Raw genomic sequence first — 19911 nt, forward strand, 5'->3', positions numbered from 1 at the left:
TATATGCCACAAAATTTTTTAACTATTTAAAACTTTGGAATTTTTCAGCAACATTTTCTGTGTAAAGGGCCTAAAACTCCATAGACTACTATTGATGATACTGAACTTTTGTAGTCATAATAAATGTATTTTTAATAACTTCTTTTTCATAATTGTAACCATAGAAAACTTAAAACAAATAAACAGGAATTGTAAATATTTCCAGGCTTATGTCACCACCAGCAGAGATGTCATTTAAAGATTATCTACCACCCAAACATCAGCAAGTTTCTTTGTTTAATGATTGTCATGTGATAGGGACGCTGTCAGATCGTGTGTTTTAAAGGAGAGAACAGTCTGTTTAAAAAATTTTTTAAAGGGAGTGAAGAGAAGAAAAATTATTTTTATCAACATGTTAAATCTTTTTCGGTATGTCCACTGCTGAATCCAAAATAAACATTTCAACTCTCATTTTTCTTCTTTAAACTTTAGTGGTGCAACATTGATCATTTTATGTCACACTTTTTCTGCAACATCAGTTAAAGAGGGATTTAGTTCAGGAATGTGCTGTGCTAACAGAGTAAGTAGGAGTAATGAATGAAGTGAAACATACCCACTCTGTATACTTTCCATCTGAAGAACTTGCATGAAAAAGAGGGTAAATGTTTACTGGGGCCAAATAACCACAAGATGCTTTAGTTATTGGGTGAACAGGGGAAATCTTTCAATCAGAGAATGGATTTTGCTAGGATGTAGTTAGGATTTTTCAGGAGGAAAAAATACTCTGTTGCAACATGGAACCCTGGCCAACTGGGTAAGCACGTAATTCCTACTTCCCTTTTACTAGGTTTTCATACGTTGTGATATGTTTTTACGTTCATCCAGATTTAACATTTAAAATTGATTACTTCTTGGTGAATAGAATTTCTTTTGCTGTGAAGTGATCATCTTTATCTGCTTTTTTCCTTAATGTTTATATTTTGGTGACAGTTTGTGTGGCAAAACTTATTCTGTCATTTTTTGTTTCACCCTTATGTTTTGATATGTCTTCCTAGAAGTAAGCCAAAACTTAATTTTTGAAACATAGAGTTAGACAGTCTTAGATTTATTTCATGCTTTTTGTCCTGAATGTTGCAGGTTTATCTTTCCTTGGGGAATGATTGAATATTTTTATCAATTTATTTAATACTGCTAATTTGGAAGTTAGAAACTGGGCTTCTGTAATATGAGTTTACTCTTCTGTCAAACTGTATAAAATTCTAAAGTCAGTTTTTAAAATTCTCTTGTGGACAATACAAGAATCTTAGAAAATGTTGACTTCGTTTCTTTACCTTTTTAAGAACTCAGATTGCTGGGCATTTTTGCCTTGTTTTAATAACACAAGGCTTTATTAATACTGTTTTAAGTCGCCAATGTTTATATTTTAAAGCGTTCTTCTGAGGAATTTTTTGAATACACCTGTTTGCATGACAGTATTTTCTTCCATTCTGTGTCTTGTTTCATTTTCTTATAGTGACTTTAGAAGAACAAAATTATGTTACTTTTCATGACTCATGATTTGGTTTCCCATCTAAAAAATCTTCATCTCCTCCAAGTTTGTGAAGATTTTCTCCTACATGTTCCCTGAGGAATTTTATAGTTTTAGCTTTTATGATAAATCTATAATACATTAAAAGTTCATTTTAATGTATGGTGTGGGAGGAGAGAAAGTTTTACTGTTCTTCTACATATAAATATCTAGTTGCTCCAGAATCATTTTCTGAGAATATTTTCCTTACTACATTAATGTATCTTGAAAACATAATGAAAAATCAGTTGACCATATACGCTTGGATATATTTCTCAACTACTTTTTTTTTTTTTACAATTGTCATGTATAACTATCTTTATGCCCTCTTGATTACTGTCATATTATTATAGTTTTGAAATTAGATAATGTAATCCCACAACTTTATTCTTCCTTTAAAAATTTGTATGAGTTATTTTAAATCTTTTGCATTTTCATTTAAATTTAAGAATCAGCTTTTTATGTGAATGAGTATGCTGGAAATTGCAAATTTTATTAAATGCACAGAGTAAATTGAAAAGAAACAACATCTTAATAATAGTAAGTGTTCCAAACTGTGAACATAATGCACCTCTCCATTTACTTAGATCATCTTCAATATCTGTACAATATTTGTAGCTTAAATTGTACAGTTCTTGCATATTACTTTAAGCCTACTCTCTCTCTTTCTCTCTCTCTTTCTCTTTTTTTTTTTTTTTTTTTTTTTTGGCTTTTTTGGGCAGCACCCATGGCATATGGAAGTTCTCAGGCCAGGGGTCAAATCAGAGCTACAGCTGCCGGCCTATGCCACCGCTACAGCAGCATGGGATCCGAGCCACATCTGCGAGCTACACCAGAGCTCATGGCAACACCGGATCCTTAACCCACTGAGCGAGGCCAGGAATTGAACCCACATCCTCTTGGATCCTGCTCGGGTTCATTAACCACTGAGCCATTAAGGGAACTCCCAAAACCTACTCTCTTACATGTCATATGTTTTTAATGTTATAATAAATGATATTTTATAAATCCAATTAATTTAACTTAGGTTTTATGTTTAGGTCCACTTTGCGTATAATATGAAGTAAGATTCAACTATTTTTTTCATGAGTCTGCTTCTAGGCACTCCCTTCTGTTCATTTGTTCTATGTGTTTATCTTCTATCAACGCCATGCTTTTATGATTACTACAGTTCTATATTAGGTGTTTAAATGAAGTAATGTGAGTGCTCCATTTTTTTTTTCAGCATTGTTTTGGATATTCTTGTTCCTTTGACTTCTTAAGATACATTTTACTATAAGCATGTCAATGTTTTTAAAAAAATTCTTTTCGGGATTTTGTTTGGAATGTACTGAATCTGTAGATTAATTTAAGGAGAGTTGACGTCTTAATGAGGGAGTTTTCTAATCCATAAGCCTTGTATAGCTCTCCATTTATTTAACCCTTCTTTAATTCTTTTCCTCTTAAATGTTTTCAACTTGCACCTAAATGCTTTATGTTTTGGTATAACTGGGAATGGTACTGTTTTCTCTTATAAATTTCAGTTTAAATATCTTATGGCTAGTATCTAGTAGCACATTTTTTCACTTGTTGATTCATTTCTGTAGATATATTCATTTTGTGTTTCAAAAACCTGTTAAACTCAATTGTAATATTATTTCTATACATCCTTTGAGGTTTTCTATGTAAAGAATAGTAATTAGCAAATAAAAATGATTTTATCTCTTGTAAACACTGAATGATTTTGTTTTCTTTCCGCATTGCACTGGCTAGGGTATTCAACAGAAGTAATAAAGGAAGACTTTTTTTTTTTTTTTTTTTTGGTCTTTTTGTCTCTTCTAGTGCTGCACCCGAGGCATATGGAGGTTCCTAGGCTAGGGGTCTAATTGCAGCTCTAGCCTCCAGCCTATGCCAGAGCCACAGCAACTCAGGATCCGAGCCGCATCTGCAATCTACACCACAGCTCACAGCAACGGCAGATCCTTAACCCACTGAACAAGGCCAGGGATTGAACCTGCAATCTCATGGTTCCTAGTCGAGTTCATTAACCACTGAGCCATGACAGGAACTCCAAGACATCTTTAACTTATTCACAATACTAGGAAGAAAGCAGTCAATCTTTCATCATGAAATATTCATGTTAAATACAGGGATTTGACAAATGTTCTTTAGCAGGAAGGTTAAGCAAGTTTCCTTCTGTTCTTTATTTACTGAGTTTTTATAATGAACGGATGTTGAATTTTAACAATGCCTTTTCTGTATCTATTGAGCTGAACATGTGGCTTTTCTTTAGACTGATGATATGATGAATTATTTGGCTGAACTTTGAATGTTAAACCAGTCTTAGAGTCCCACAATAAAACCCGCTTAATTATGAGATGTCATATTTTTCTATTTTCATTTAAATTTGCTGATGTTAAGGAATTTCTACGTTTATGTTCATGAAGTATCTTAAACTGTATTCTTATATTATTTACTGGCTTCATTTCATAACATGCTTTTCAAAGTGTTGCTAATTTCTTGAAAAATTGGTTTAAAATTTGTATTCTTCTTCAATAGTTTGGTAGAAGTCATCAGTGAAACAATCTGGGCCTTGAGACTGCTTTTCTGAAAGTGTTTTAACTATAAATTTAATTCATTTGGCTGATAGAGACGATTTATTCATTTCTTCTTGAATAAGCTCTGTCAAGGTATTTATATATTCATTAAGTTGTTAAGTTTATGAACAAAAATTCATGATACTGTCTTGAAATCCTTTTAATATCCTTAGGATCCACAAAAATTCTTCCTTTTTATTTCTCATGTTGGCATTTTGTGTCTTCTCTCTCATGAGGCTTCTATTTTTACCAGCTTAGAGTTTAATTTGCTTCCCTCGCTCTGCTCAGATACGGCCTCGAGTGCAGGTATCCTTTGTCCCCCATAGCCAATCATTGCCCCCAGCTTCCAACACCCTGTTGTGGAGGTGCACTGAAGAGCTAGTAGGGCCTGTATGGACTCAATATGTATTGGGAGGTGCACTTTAGTGGAGCAGCCACTGTTAGAAATCTAGGCTACTTCTGATGTGCTACTTGAGTAAGTACCAATAAGGGCTGCCACTGTCCCCAACCCAGGCTCTGTCCTGAAACTCGTTTGCCTCTGCATCTCAGGGTTGAGTCTTGCTCGTGGCCATCCCAGATCCAGTTCTGTGCTATGATGCAGAGTAGTGAGCAGGGCCAGAGAATTCACTCGGCTGGGCCGGGGTGTGTGCCAAGGCAATTGTGGACAACCTGGCAGCTGCTAGAGCAGATCTCTTTCTGCCCTGCCTGGGGAGGCAAGCCAGCATGCACACTTCTTGTGAGTGGAGTCCAGGCTTCTCACAGCCCTTCTGCTAGTCTCAGGAGTTCTCCAACCAGCTGAGGAGAACTGTGTGGGACCCCAGAATTGTGCCTCCCACTGCTCACCTGCAGGGCAGGTCTCCGCCTGTGTAATCTCCCTTTACCTCTGAGTCCTATTCCAGGGATGCATGTCTCAACCCCGTTATTTTTTCCCTTCTTACAAGATCATGTGTGTACCTTTCTTATAGCCCTAGTTGTACAAGAGTCCTTCTGCCTATTAACAGTTAGTTTTCAGTGAGGATTGTTCCACATGGACATGTGTATATTTTTTCTTTTTATGGCTGCACCTGCAGCATACGGAAGTTCCTGGGCCAGGGGTCAAATTGGAGCTGCAGCTGCAGTGTATGCCACAGCCACAGCAAAACCAGATCTGAGCTGCATCTGCAAACTTTGCTGCAGCTTATGCCAATGCTGGATCCTTAATCCACTGAACCAGGCCAGGGATTGAAGCTGCATCCTCCCAAAGACAATGTTGGGTCCTTAACTCATTGAGCCACAATGGGAACTCCTGGAGATATATTTTTGATGTGTTTGTGGGTGGTGGTGTGCTCTATGTCCTCTTAATCCAGTATCTTGTTGGATCCCCTCCCCCTACAGTGATGTTGAATTAAATTTGGCATTTGAGAGTTATCATCATGAGCTCAAGAGGTTTTAATATGTTCAGTATAAATTGGTTGAATTCATTAGGTGCTCAATTTTTGTTTTTTAAAATTTGTTTTATTTTTATTTTTTAGCTGTACCCACAGTATATGGATGTTACCCAGCCAGGGATAAAATCCAAGCCAAAGCTGCCACCTATGCCACAGCTGCAGCAATGCTGGATCCTTAACCCACTGCACCACAGTGGGAACTCTTGGATGCTCAAAGATAGAAAATTTGAGGCCAAAGCCCTCTATGTTCATTTCTCTGTCATTTAAAAATAGATGATTAGTCTTTAACACCTTCCTTTCTTTCCAATATTTCCTATGTCTTGTTTTATCCATTTGACTATTCATATCTATTTACTCTTCACTATGAAAAATGAAGATGTTAGTAAATTTATACTCTTTTTTATGTGAGTGGCAAACAGTGCCTTACACTGGGGATGTTCTCCTTCCTTAGAATACTGATGACTTCAACCCAACCTCCAAGAATTAGTTTACTTGTGTTTTACTTATATTTGGGTCTGGGTGGTGGTTAATTACAGTAGTGCCAGTTTTGGAAACGTTTAAGAAGCCCCCAGGGGAGATTTCTAGTCCCAGACATTGAGGGTTCTTTTCAGAATAAGCAATGCTTAGGCCTGTGTTTTCACCTGTAGGTCCAAGTCATCAACTCTGCAGGAACAGAAATACCATTTAACTGCCTGTTACAATTTTTGCAAAAATTCCAGGCTTGTCGGCCGAGTTTTCAGTCCCTGTATTACAGATAAGGTAACCCCTGGTGATAATCAGTTTTATAAAAGTGAATCAGTTCCAGTTACCTTTCCCACCTTGGTAGGAGGCCCAATTTCCTTTAAGTTCACAGGTACTATGGTAATATTTCTATGAACAATTCTGTTAGCTCCATTTACCTTTCTGCTTTTGAATTCCCCCTTTTTTTTTCCTGGCACCTAGATATCTTCTTGGCTTCAAGCTCAGAGTGGCATTAACTTTCCTTTTTAGTGGTAAACGATCTATAAACTCTTCCTAACAAGAGAGAGCAATTAGATATTTCAAAGTATTTTCTGGTAGAGAAAGTTGAAAAAGCTGATAAAAGCTCCCCCCCCCACCGCCCCACTGAATATTTCAAAATTTAAAAAATTCCATTAAGAAAAAAAAAAGTCAAACCTATAAATTATTTTAGAAAACACAGCGTAAAATACTTCCATTTGAACATAGCAAAGTTAAGGTGTTTCTACATTACACTATTTCTAACACCAGCTAAAACGATGAAAAAAACAAAACCTCCATTTTCACTGATGTTAATAGAGACCCAACAGCCAGTCTACTAATTGCAAACAGTGGTAGCCAGGGGGTGTGAAATTTTGACCAAATGGCATTTGTGCACATTTTGATGTATCTTGGACACACTGACCTCAGAATTAGAAAGTCCTAGTCATGAAGGTCTTACCTGGGACATGAGTGGGCCATGAAATTGTCCCTGGCTACAAAAATCAATACCTTCCTTACTTACTAGTTATGGCCAGTTAGACACTATATTAGGTAAAATCTCCTATTCGCAACAGCAATAAAATAGTAAAATACTGAGAGATAAATTTAACAATATAAGTCAGTAGAGCTATTTATATATGAAGTTTTAAAGCAGAGGAGGAGGTTTGAATACATAGAATGAGTTCATTAGTCTTAGTAAATTGGTGTTATAGGGATTGCAAGGCTCTAAATGGTGTAAGTTCGATTTTATGACAATAAAAAAGGAAAATGACTTTTGGTAACTTAAACTGATTAGAAGAGTCAGAGAAATCAGCACTCAAGTAAAATGCAGAAAACTTAAAAGGTACTGAAAATCTAATAGCCTTTTAAGATTTATAATATTTCATAAAGTTATACTATTTCATAGTTTCATAAATTGTCAGAATGTTTTACTGTAATATTTCATAAAGTACACTTCAGAAGGCTATAGACAGATCGATGTATAAAAGAACTATACAAAATCAGGAGTTTCTATCATGGCTCAGTGGTTAATGAGCCCGACTAGCATCCATGAGGATGCCGGTTTGATCCCTGGCCTTGCTCAGTAGGTTAAGGATCCAGCATTGCCATGAGCTGTAGTGAAGGTCACAGATGCTGCTCGGATCCAGCGTTGCTGTGGCTGTGGCAGTGGCAGTGGCATAGGCTGGTGGCTTCAGCTCTTATCAGACCATAGCCTGAGAAATTCTATTCGCCAGCAGGTGCAGCCCTAAAAAGACAAAAGAAAAAAAAAAAAAAAGAACTATACAAAATCAACACAGATGTAGAAATTTAGTGTATGATGATGACGGGAAATCTGGGTAGTTGTTTGGGAGAAGAATACTGGAATTCTATTCAGATATCATACTGGACACACTCTTATCTCCTATTAGATCACAAACTTAACAGTTAAAAAAAAAACTGTCTTGGAAAATATGAGCAGTTTTTGTCTATAATATTGGCATGGGAAAAATCCAAATACGAAATTCATACTCCAAAAAGAAAAAAAGATGATACATTTAACCACATAAAAATTATTGGAGTTCCCGTCATGGCTCAGTGGTTCACGAATCCGACTAGGAACCATGGGGTTTTGGGTTCTATCCCTGGCCTTGCTCAGTGGGTTGAGGATCCAGCGTTGCCATGAGCTGTGGTGTAGGTCGCAGATGCAGCTCGGATCCTGCGTTGCTGTGGCTGTGGTGTAGACTGGTGGCTACAGCTCTGATTCAAGCCTTGGTCTGAGAGTCTCCATATGCCACAGGAGCGGCCCAAGAAATGGCAAAAAGACAAAAAAAAAAAAAAAAAAAAAAAGTAGATTATTTAGTGATAAAGTATTACTCAAAAGTGCCTGATTGAGGTATTTACAACATTTAATGCAAAGACTATTATTATTATTATTATTATTAAGGATTTGTTAATAGTAATTCACATCTTTGCCACATTTCAGCATCTCTAGATTTGGGGATGTTGGGAAGCTTCCTAAAATGGCATCACTGTAGAAAACAGATGGCTGTGAGGCAGGGGAGGTGGGGTGGGTCAAACTTGTTCAGCAACATTCCTGCAGCTGGAGTGCAGAGGAGGCTAGCTGTGTTTAATTGCACTGTCAGTTTAAAAGCCCAGGCCTGGTGGCTATTAGTTCTTTTAGGGCCTGCTCTTAAGAAATGCTTCAGAACCAGTCCTCTTGATTGCATGGATGGTACTCCTGTGGACAAAACCATAGACACAGAGGACTTAGTGGTGCAAACTGATTCTGAAAAGTCAGATACTGAGTTGGAGAAATGTATTTTGCTTTATTTCCTATCTATATTTACAAGAGTGAACCATGACCAAAACCTCTATGTACTTAAGTGTAAAGGATCATTTTAATATGTTCAAATTAAAAATTTTAAGTTTAAGAAAGTACTGTTTCTTAATGGAATGAGCAGGGATTTTTTTTTTCCCTTAGTATAATTTATGATGTCTTAGATTTGATGAAATGTGGAATTTAATGGGTTTCAACAATGAATGAAAGATTAAAAATGCAAGGTCACATTTAAAAAAATGCAAATGGCACTTAAAATAAGAATGGACATTAATATTATTTGTAGCTTTGAAAATAAAAATTTTAAAAAATGAAATGCCAGGAGTTCCCATTGTGGCTCAGCAGAAACAAACCTGACTTGTATCCATGAGGATGCGGGTTCAATCGCTGGCCATGCTCAGTAGGTTAAGGATCCGGCGGTGCCATGAGCTGTGGTGAAGCTCAGCCAGATGCAGCTTGGATCTTGAGCTGTTGTGGCTGTGGCACAGGCTGGCAGCTACAGCTCTAATTCGACCCCTAGCCTGGGAACTTCCATATGCTGCGGGTGCAGCCCTAGAAATATTAAATACATCAATAAATAAAATAAAAATTTTAAAAATGCCATTTTACCCATCAGATTCATAATGATCAAATATATGGTGGCTGACAGTCAGTATAAACAAAACATCCTTCTGTAGTTTGGGTGGTAGATTAAACTCTTTTAAAAGGACAAACTGGGGTTCTTAAAAGATAATTTGGTATCTATTTGACCAGCAATTTATTATTTGCAAATTCATCCTGTAGATATATTCATAAACATGTACAGCTATAACCTTGAAAGAGGGTTTTGTTTTTATTATAAAGAATAAAAAAGTTAAATCAGGAGTTCCCATCGTGGCGAAGCGGAAATGAATCCGTCTAAGAACCATGAGGTTGTGGGTTCGATCCCTGGCCTTGCTCAGTGGGTTAAGGATCCGGCATTGCCATGAGCTGTGGTGTAGGTTGCAGATGCAGCTCGGATCCATGTTGCTGTGGCTGTGGTGCAGGCCGGCGGCTACAGCTCCGATTAGACCCCTAGCCTGGGAAACTCCATGTGCTGCAGGTGCAGCCCTAAAAAAGACAAAAAGATGAAATAAAAAGTTAAATCAGTGGTGACATCCAGTCAACATAGTATTCTCCTGTTCCTTAAAAATGAGGCAGATATTTATGTGCTACCGAAGAAATATCTCAAATATAGTTTCACCAAAGAGACCAGGTTCAGAATAGAACTTGTGTGTGTATAAAGTATGCTTTCATTTGTGGAGAAAGCAAAAACCAAATATAGACATATACCTGAAAACACAACATTTTGTAAGTACATTATAGTAAGTGTTTCACCTAGAAGCATAACACTGAAAAATGTTATCTTTCAATCAAAACACTAATTAAAAAAGAGTAGACAAAGGTCATTGGTGTGACTTTTTGCACTTTTAGGTGAGTAGCCTCAGGCAGCTTTGGGTATGTGTACACAGTGACTCATACCTGTAAGATTAAGCTGCCATCCAACTATTTACCTTGAAACTGTCTAATGTCTTTTGTTTCCTTGGTGCTTCCATCAGGGGAAGAGCAGACCTGTCTTACCCTCGTGCCCTCGCAATTCCTGTCTCCAGTTCAGCCAGAGGTGACTGCTGTGCTCAGTGCTTTTATATTTTATAGTTATTTCAGGGATTTCTCTGTTGAAAGACGCAGTTCTGGTGTGGTGGTTTTGTTTTGTCTTCATGCATTAACTGGTCTTTTTGATTATCGTTTGGAAATATGTCATAGAGATCCGCCCATTCAGATGGATATTTCTATTCTTTGTCCTACCTGTGCTCCCAAACATGCTGGTGTTAGAGATGACAGGAAAAAAAAACCATGTCCCTGGGGCTGGAATGCGTCTTTTCTACCTGATGATCGTTGGGACAAGCACTATTATTTTTGCTGTTGCCTGAGTTGAATGATTTATGGGTAAACTATTTAATTTTCAGAGCACTTGACATTTTTGACCTCTCATCCATCAACTGTTTGGAATTATTTTGCTCGGTGGATTGAAATACCGCTTCATTCCTCTGTGGATATTTTCAGTTTTCCTTGTCCTAGGAATTACTGCCCTGAGTGTACCCAAGGGAGTTACCTGAGCGGTAAGCAGATGGCTTTCAGAGACAGCCCCATCAGGAGGCTGCACAGAATGCCTGTGAAGAACAGTGTCCCTGTTTAAGTATTTTGCTAACATTAAATGCCTTCAAAATAGTCTTTTTTTTTTTCTGAGACATTTCACTTTTGTTAGGATAATACAGCTAACCAAAAATATTAGTGTAGTGTTACCTTCCTTACAAAGTAATAAAGTTGTATTAATAATAAATGTTGCTATTGTCATGAATATGTCTATTAATACAGGTGGCTTTGTGAGACCCTATTAGACGTTGTCTTGCTTTTATTTCCGCTACTTAGCTAAAAGCATTGCAAAATTTAAGAGAAAATTATTTTAAAAAGTCTAACTCTCTAGAATAGATGACTCCTTTCACAGCATTGGTGGTGAAGGCAAAATAGTTAAGCCTCGGCAACCTCTGTAACGTTCTATGATTAAAAGTGGGAAAAGAATCAGATATTATCAATATTTAAGGATACTAAGAAATCCCGGTTACTTTGAGTGTAATTAATGAGCCAATGCCTTTCATGTCTATATTTGCTCTACTTAATTGTAAAGTTAGGGGCTGATTAAATGTCTGATTTGGCATCTGGACACATATTTGTTGTTTTTCTTTGTAATATTGTCAGGATTGTATCTCTGGCCTTCAAACTTAGAGGATATGACATACTGAGAGAATTCATCATTATGAGTAGATGCTGGAGTGAAAACAGCTGTTCTCTTTATCCTGCTGGAGCAAGAGGTCTGGCTTTGTTATTGGGCCTGGTCTGAGATGTGCTGTCTGGTGTCCAGAAATAGGTGCTGAATTAATCATCTTGTCCGAAGGAAAAACTCTTGGGGATAACATTCAAAGAACAAAATTGAGAGCTTATGATAATAAGAGTTTTCTAAAATGAGGAAATGGAATGGATACCCAACCACCAGGAAAAGATCTTTTTTTTTTTTTTTTCCTGTTATGGAATTTATAATTGTCCCTTATGTACGATTTTAAGGAGTTAGCATAGTGTTCTCTCACCTCTTTGTGTCCTTCTTAATGGTAAAAGTTCTCTTCCGTATTAGGACACTTAATGTATGTGTTACTAACAAATTCAAGTGGAAAGATTGGTAAAGAAGAGCAGAAAGTGAACCTGGGGTCTGAAGAGGAGGTGATAAATTTCATTAAGGGAACATGACCGCTGACCCTTATCGAGGCCTCATGATGCATCAGTCAAATTCTAGTAGTTGTCCATGTACTTGTTTATTTAATCCTCAATTAACTCTGTGGTAGGTGAAACCTTTAATCTCCACCTAGTAGAGGAGGGACCTGAGAAGAGGAAGGTTGACCTGCCCACACTAGGAAGTAGTTGATCTGGGGCCACATTGAATTAGACGTCTGGTCTACCTACTCACATCCATCCCATGCTGATCTAAAAAGAAACAAAGCTGAAGGTAATCTTGGAGCTCACTGTTGGTGACCTGGCAGTCCAGTTCCCAGAGTGGGAAAAGGTGTTGAGAACAGGATGACAGGAACTGAGAATGGCATGGACAAAAGTAGAGCCTGGAAAGCTGGACTTTGTGGGGAACATATTGATAGGAGAATTGAATTAATGGGCCAAATAACTTGTATTCTCTGAGATTGTATTGATATGACATTAATCTGCAGGGAACAGAGACTCTTTTAGGACTTGGGTTCCCATGGGTGGTGTTCTTTAGAAAAGACAGTCTCAGTGAAAAAGACCACAAAAGCCTAATCGCTGACATACTTTTAGGAGAAAACATGTTCCCTAAGGATATTAAAAACCAACATATTTCTTTGCTAGATTTGAATGAAATGTCTTTTCCTTTCCAGTTCCTAAAAGTGGCTTATGCATCCATATATACTTTCATATCATCTAATGCTGTTTTAAGAGGAATATAGACTATTTGCCAAACTCGAGCAGCTATTTTACTTCTTTTACCATTGGGATGTTTTGTTTCCTCGCTCAGTCACTAAAGATTTGCTTGAATAAACTCTGTCCAATCTGTCTGGTTTATTATCTAGGCACTTTAGCTATGATTCACATATATAGTCTCTGACCTATTTCTTCCCTGTTTTCCCACTCCTAAAATTAACTCCCTCTCTTTCTCTCTCTCTCCTTTCCCTCTGTCTCCCCCTTCATCCCTGCCTCACCAATAGCCACACAGACATGACTCAAGCAATTTAGATATGTTTCTGGCTCCAGAATTTAATATCTGAACAATATTGGAAGAGCAGTTTGTATTCTCTGGGTCTATTGCAATGCAGGGGTAACGACTTTGAAACATACCAAGATTATCTAGGGTAACTTTGAGAAGTACCTTCCATTTCTCAGGATGCTCTGCTATGAACTCCTTTTTTTTGGAGGGGGCAGTCAGGTGTTATTTTATTTCCAATACTCATGATCTTTTTTCCCTTTATAGATGTTGTTATGTCCTAGGAATACAGCTGATAAATACCCTATATTACTCTAGTTTTATACAGGAAAGCCATACTTCTGAGGATTTATCATTGAAACATTTTGTCTTAGAAGTTTGGATCTGTTAATAAATTCAGCAAAGTAGCAGGATATAAGATTAACATTCAGAAGTCAGTTGCATTTCTGTATACCAGCAATGAAACATTAGAAAAGGAATACAAAAATACAATACCTTTTAAAATTGTACCTCACGAAATCAAATACCTCAGAATACACCTGACCAAGGAGGTAAAGGACCTATATGCCGAGAACTATAAAACTTTAATCAAAGAAATCAAAGAAGATGTAAAGAAATGGAAAGATATTCCATGTTCCTGGATTGGGAAAATCAATATTGTAAAAATGGCCATACTACCCAAAGCAATCTACAGATTCAATGCAATCCCTATCCAATTACCCATGACATTTTTCACAGAACTAGAACAAATAATCCAAACATTTATATGGAAGCACAAAAGACCCAGAAGCGCCAAAGCAATCCTGAGAAACAAAAACCAAGCAGGAGACATAACTCTCCCAGACTTCAAGAAATACTACAAAGACACAGTCATCAAAACAGTGTGGTATTGGCACCAAAACAGACGGACAGACCAATGGAACAGAATAGAGAATCCGGAAATAACCCCTGACACCTATGGTCAATTAATCTTTGACAAGGGAGGCAAGAACATAAAATGGGAAAAAGAAAGTCTATTCAGCAAGCATTGCTGGGAAACCTGGACAGCTGCATGCAAAGCAATGAAACTAGAACACACCCTCACACCATGCACAAAAATAAACTCCAAATGGCTGAAAGACTTAAATATACGACAGGACACCATCAAACTCCTAGAAGAAAACATAGGCAAAACACTCTCTGACATCAACATCATGAATATTTTCTCAGGTCAGTCTCCCAAAGCAATAGAAACTAGAGCAAAAATAAACCCATGGGACCTCATCAAACTGAAAAGCTTTTGCACAGCAAAGGAAACCCAAAAGAAAACAAAAAGGCAATTTACAGAATGGGAGAAAATAGTTTCAAATGATGCAACTGACAAGGGCTTAATCTCTAGAATATATAAACAACTTATACAACTCAACAGCAAAAAAACCAATCAATCAATGGAAAAATGGGCAAAAGACCTGAATAGACATTTCTCCAAAGAAGATATACAGATGGCCAACAAACACATGAAAAAATGCTCAACATCGCTGATTATAAGAGAAATGCAAATCAAAACTACCATGAGATACCACCTCACACCAGTCAGAATGGCCATCATTAATAAATCCACAAATAACAAGTGCTGGAGGGGCTGTGGAGAAAAGGGAACCCTCCTGCACTGCTGGTGGGAATGTCAACTGGTACAGCCACTATGGAGAACAATTTGGAGATACCTTAGAAATCTATACATAGAACTTCCATATGACCCTGCAATCCCACTCTTGGGCATCTATCCGGACAAAACTCTCCTTAAAAGAGACACGTGTACCCGCATGTTCATTGCAGCACTATTCACAATAGCCAGGACATGGAAACAACCCAAATGTCCATCGACAGATGATTGGATTCGGAAGAAGTAGTATATATACACAATGGAATACTACTCAGCCATAAAAAAGGATGACATAATGCCATTTGCAGCAACATGGATGGAACTAGAGAATCTCATACTGAGTGAAATGAGCCAGAAAGACAAAGGCAAATACCATATGATATCACTTATAACTGGAATCTAATATCCAGCACAAATGAACATCTCCTCAGAAAAGAAAATCATGGACTTGGAGAAAAGACTTGTGGCTGCCTGATGGGAGGGAGAGGGAGTGGGAGGGATTGGGAGCTTGGGCTTATCAGACACAACTTAGAATAGATTTACAAGGAGATCCTGCTGAATAGCATTGAGAACTTTGTCTAGATACTCATGTTGCAACAGAAGAAATGGTGGGGGAAGAAATGTAATTGTAATGTATACATGTAAGGATAACCTTACCCCCTTGCTGTACAGTGGGAAAATAAAAAAAAAAAAAGAAGTTTGGATCTGGAGAAGTTTTATGTCCCACCTGTGCTATTTTTGGAATCACACCTAGTAATATATATGTAGACTTTTCTTTGTTAGAAGTAAGTCAGAGGTCTATCTTGGAACTCAATTAGGCCGGCCGGTGAGTTGAATTTTATCCACCCTTCCTTTCCCCATGTTCCATTTTATTATTTTCTACTTTAGAAGAAGATTGCAAATATTAAGAGAGAAGCTAAAACATCAGCTGTCTTTTCATATGGCACTGTGGTAGACTGAATAATGGCCCCCAAATAGGTCTATGTCCTCATCTCTAGAATGTGTGAAGATGTTACTGTATATGGTAAAAGATACTTCACAGATGTTAATTAAGGATCTTGACATAGGATGAGAATCCTGGGTTTCCCAGGTGACGGCAGTGTATTTGTAAGAGTCTTTATAAGAGGGAAACAGGAATTTAGCATGAGAGGAGCTAAGATAACTTAGCAAATGGAGCAATGTGGGCTGTGAATCAAAGAATACCAGCAACTTCTAACCAGCTGGAAAGTCAAGGGAAAAGATCCTCCCTAGAGCTTCTAGGAGTGCAGCTCTATGGACACCTTGATTTTAGACTCATTGTGGAGTTCTGACCTCCAGAACTGTAAGCTCCTAAATTTGGAAAGAATTGGTTTCCTTAAGGTCTTTTCAGTTATGAACCTTCATTTGCTTAGACAGGCTTTATTTGTTACCCGTTAGAAAAGATTTATACATTTTAAAAAATAGATCTAGTTTATTTCATGTTGACTTTATTCCTAGAAAGTTTATAATTTCTGTTGTTACTGTGAATGGAATCCCATCCACCACTACATTTTCTAAGTAGTGATTGCCCGTTTAAAGGAAAGCTATTGAGTTTTCATCGTTGTTGCTGCCGAGGACATGGTTTGTCTCTGACCATCTTTTGGAATTCAAATAATTCCCCAGTTGGATTTTTCAGATTTTCAAGCTTTATAGTCACATGAGCTGCAAATAATGATACTTTTGTTTCTTTTTTTCTTCTAATTGTTGTTGTTGCTTTTTCTTTCTTCATCCTAGTGATTAGAACCTCCAAATAGTCTTTCATTATGGGGGCAGATTTTGGATATTCCAACATTCACTGAATCCTTTGAATCTGAGAACTCCAGACATTCTTCAATCCAGGAAAATTCCATTTGTTTGCTTGACGATTACTTCTCCTCTAGGCTTTCTTTCCTTTTGGAACTCATTCATATGTTACCTCTCCTAGCCTTCCATCTTCCTTCTCTGTTTTCTTTACTTTCTTATGTTTTAGTTCTAATTCCCTGGAAGTAAGCTTGAGACTGATTCCTGTATAGAAACTTGCTGAGGTAGTGTTCTCAATGGAGAACTGTAAAAGAGTGAGCAAAATTGAATAAGACAGGGGAAAAAGGTGGCCAAAAATAGGGGTTCTGCTGAAGTCCGGCCTTGGCCTATGACCCTGGGGAGCTCTTACCCTCCCTGAGGCTACAGGCCCAGGTTACATACCTCCTTGCCAGGTGGTTCCTCACTCACAGGCCTGCCTAAGGCTCAGGGGGTGGTCCCTCAAGTCAAGATCAATTCACAGGAGAAAAGTACAGCTGTGAATTGTTAGCAGCCAACACCTACAGCAGCTGGAGAATGGGTACATCAACCCAATACATCCGCGTGAGTCACCAAAACCATTTACTGAATAGTCTACGTTTATGTATAATACATATTTATAAAATTAATACATATTTCACATTAAGAAATCCTCAACAGCAGAAAATAAAATGAGGACAATAACAGCAACCACAACAACACAGTTTCAATTTCCAACCAACGTTACAAATAGTATTTGAAAAAAGTTTCTCTTTTTTTTTTTTTTTGAAAAACATAAGCCTTCAAGCTCTTCTGTGCAGAATTTCCTTTGGTTTCTTCTAATGCGTAAAGAAAAGATTTATTTCTCTCACATTGTCCTCTAGTAGTGCTCCACTTTCATCAGAAGAAGAGTCTCTTAAAGATTTTTCTTAATAAATTTGTTGTCGTTCTGAACTGCAAAAGTGGGAGCTTTATTTTATCATCCTGAGCATCAGTGACTGCTTCTGTCATAGTGGAAACCTGCAGATCTTAAAAATGGTCTTACTGGTTTTCCTCATAAGCCTCTGAGCAGTGTCCAAAAAAGCTAGTCATTTTTAGTCATAGAATTTCTTGGGACCAATTTCTTAGGGAGGTGCATTTTGTCTTCTTATATTAGGCGAACAGTTTTTTTTTTTTAGAACTCCTTTGTGCCTATCATTAAATTAGTGCTTTTTCTAAAACTATTGCTCCATGAACATCTTTGTTGATAGGAAAATATGAAATGAATGTGCCAACAACAAAAATGTTGTATTCTCAGTATGAGCATATACACCTACATGTAAAATGGAATGATTTGCTTAGGGTGATACAATCAGAAGGGGTTAGTTCATCCAAAGAGTCCAAGTTCAGTTACAGCTTCCATCTTGAACGCGGGTCCAGGAGGAACTTTCCAGAAAGAGAGAGGGTCTCATCTTTCTGTGTCCGTAGGGAGGGAGACATTTTGGCACTGAGCAGTGTGGGTAAGAAAGGCTTTGTGGTAGAGGATGAAATGAGTTTCAAAGCTTTCCCCTCCTTCGGAAGAGAAAGTTTCCTCCACAGACGTGACTGTTAGGTAATTGTATTATTCAGTGGAATGGTTAAAATAACTGTTTTTAAACGTCCATCAATATGTTTAGATTATGAAATATAGTTAGAATTAGATAAATATCTTCCTATATCACATTTCCTTTGGGTGAAGATATATTTCTATGATCTGTACCTACCGATCTTTTAGAGAAAATTTGGTTACACTGGTGAGATCTTCAGATAATATTTGACTGGGTCATTTGCTTTATGTGAAAGTAATTTATATCTTGTTAAATGTATGTTAGTGAATTTGATATGTGAGTGTTTACATATAATTATGTGAATAATATACATAAATGTGAATTAAAGGATTATATCTCCTTAAGGAGTGAAGTTTTGAAGTTTCAAAGCCCTGTAGATAAAATAAGTGAGCTTAACTTTGAGGACACTGGAAACCTGAATAAGCCACAGACTTGTTTTTCATACTGTGGTAACCCTATTGTAATGTTAGATGTTTGAAGAGAAGAAAGGAAAATAGTCTCATAAAAATTGGCAAATTTATAGGTTTTACAATCTTGATTTAATGAGTGATGTTAGTTTCCTACTGCTGCTGAAACATGTTACCACAAAGTCTGTGACTTAAGTAACACAAATTTATCATCCTAAATTTTTTGAGGTCAGAAGTCTCACGGGGCTAAAATCAAAGGGTAGGGAGAGCTCTGCTCCTATTGGAGGCTCTTGGAAAGGATTCGATTTCTTCTCTTTTCCCAATTCTAAGAGGCTGCCTATATTCCTTGGGCTTATGGGCTCTTCCTCCTCTTCAAAGGTAGCGATATTACATTTCTCTGACCCTTATTCCATCTGGATCTCTCTCTCTGACCATAGTCGAGAACGTGTCTTCTCTTTTCAGAACTCATGCGGTTAAATCGAGCCCACACAGATAATGCAGGATAATCTCCCCATCTCACATTCCTGGATTTTAATCACATCCATAAAATCCTTTTTGCCATGTAAGGTGTTATACTTGTTACATGTAAGATGACAAGCGACCTAAGGCAACATAGGTTATTCACCGATCCCAAGAATAAAGTGTAGACATCTGGGTGGGGAATGCATTATTGTGCCTACCACACGGCAGATAATTTTCTAGGTGGAGTAAAAGAAACGAGGGTCTGCAAACAAAAGTGTCTATTTCCCCAATAAAGTCAACCTGTATGCTGTATTTCTAACATTTACATCACTGCAAGGGCTCACATAAAGTTTATAATCAACTGACATGGCAAGATAATTTTCTTTCTTTTTTTTTTTTTTTTAAGGACTACACCCAGGGCATATGGAAGTTCTCAGGCTAGGGGTTGAATCCGAGCCTGAGCATCCGAGCTGGAGATGCTGCCCTAGGCTGCAGCCACAGCAATGCCAACATGAGCCATTTCTGCAAACTACACTGCAGTTCACTGCAACACCAGATCCTTAACCCACTGAGTGAGGCCCAGGGATTGAACCCACATCCTCATGGATACTAGTTGGGTTCCTTACCACTGAGCAATGACAGGAATTCCCTAATTTTCTATTTTTGTTCAGGGCTAACTCCCGAATAGACAATATTTATTTCAATAACTTTTTTGAATGAAACTTTCAATCGATGGAATTAAAATGAAAATTGTGATTGATTATTCAATGTAGCTGATATTCAAGGATAGTACTCCCCATCAAAGCAGGAATAACTTGTCATTATTTTATTTTATTTTATTTTTTGTCTTTTTAGGGTCACATCCGTGGTATATGGAAGTTCCCAGGCTAGGGGTTAAAT

At 37.5% G+C, this 19911-nt stretch overlaps 1 protein-coding gene across 1 annotated transcript in view; it reads left to right on the forward strand.

Annotated features, from left to right (window-relative positions):
- Positions 1-516: 516 nt before the first annotated feature.
- ADAMTS19 (ADAM metallopeptidase with thrombospondin type 1 motif 19) overlaps positions 517-19911 on the forward strand; it is a 467308-nt gene continuing 447913 nt past the window's right edge. The window contains exon 1 of the mRNA XM_085014505.1: positions 517-793. The gene's annotated coding sequence lies outside the window, so the exon portion shown is untranslated. The remainder of the gene's footprint in view (positions 794-19911) is intronic.

This window comes from Sus scrofa, chromosome 2, assembly GCF_054392235.1.
Source record: "Sus scrofa isolate SSC_HxYL_T2T_F1_AM1 chromosome 2, Sscrofa_HxYL_maternal_Yorkshire_Landrace_v2.0, whole genome shotgun sequence".
Classification (NCBI taxonomy): domain Eukaryota; kingdom Metazoa; phylum Chordata; class Mammalia; order Artiodactyla; family Suidae; genus Sus; species Sus scrofa.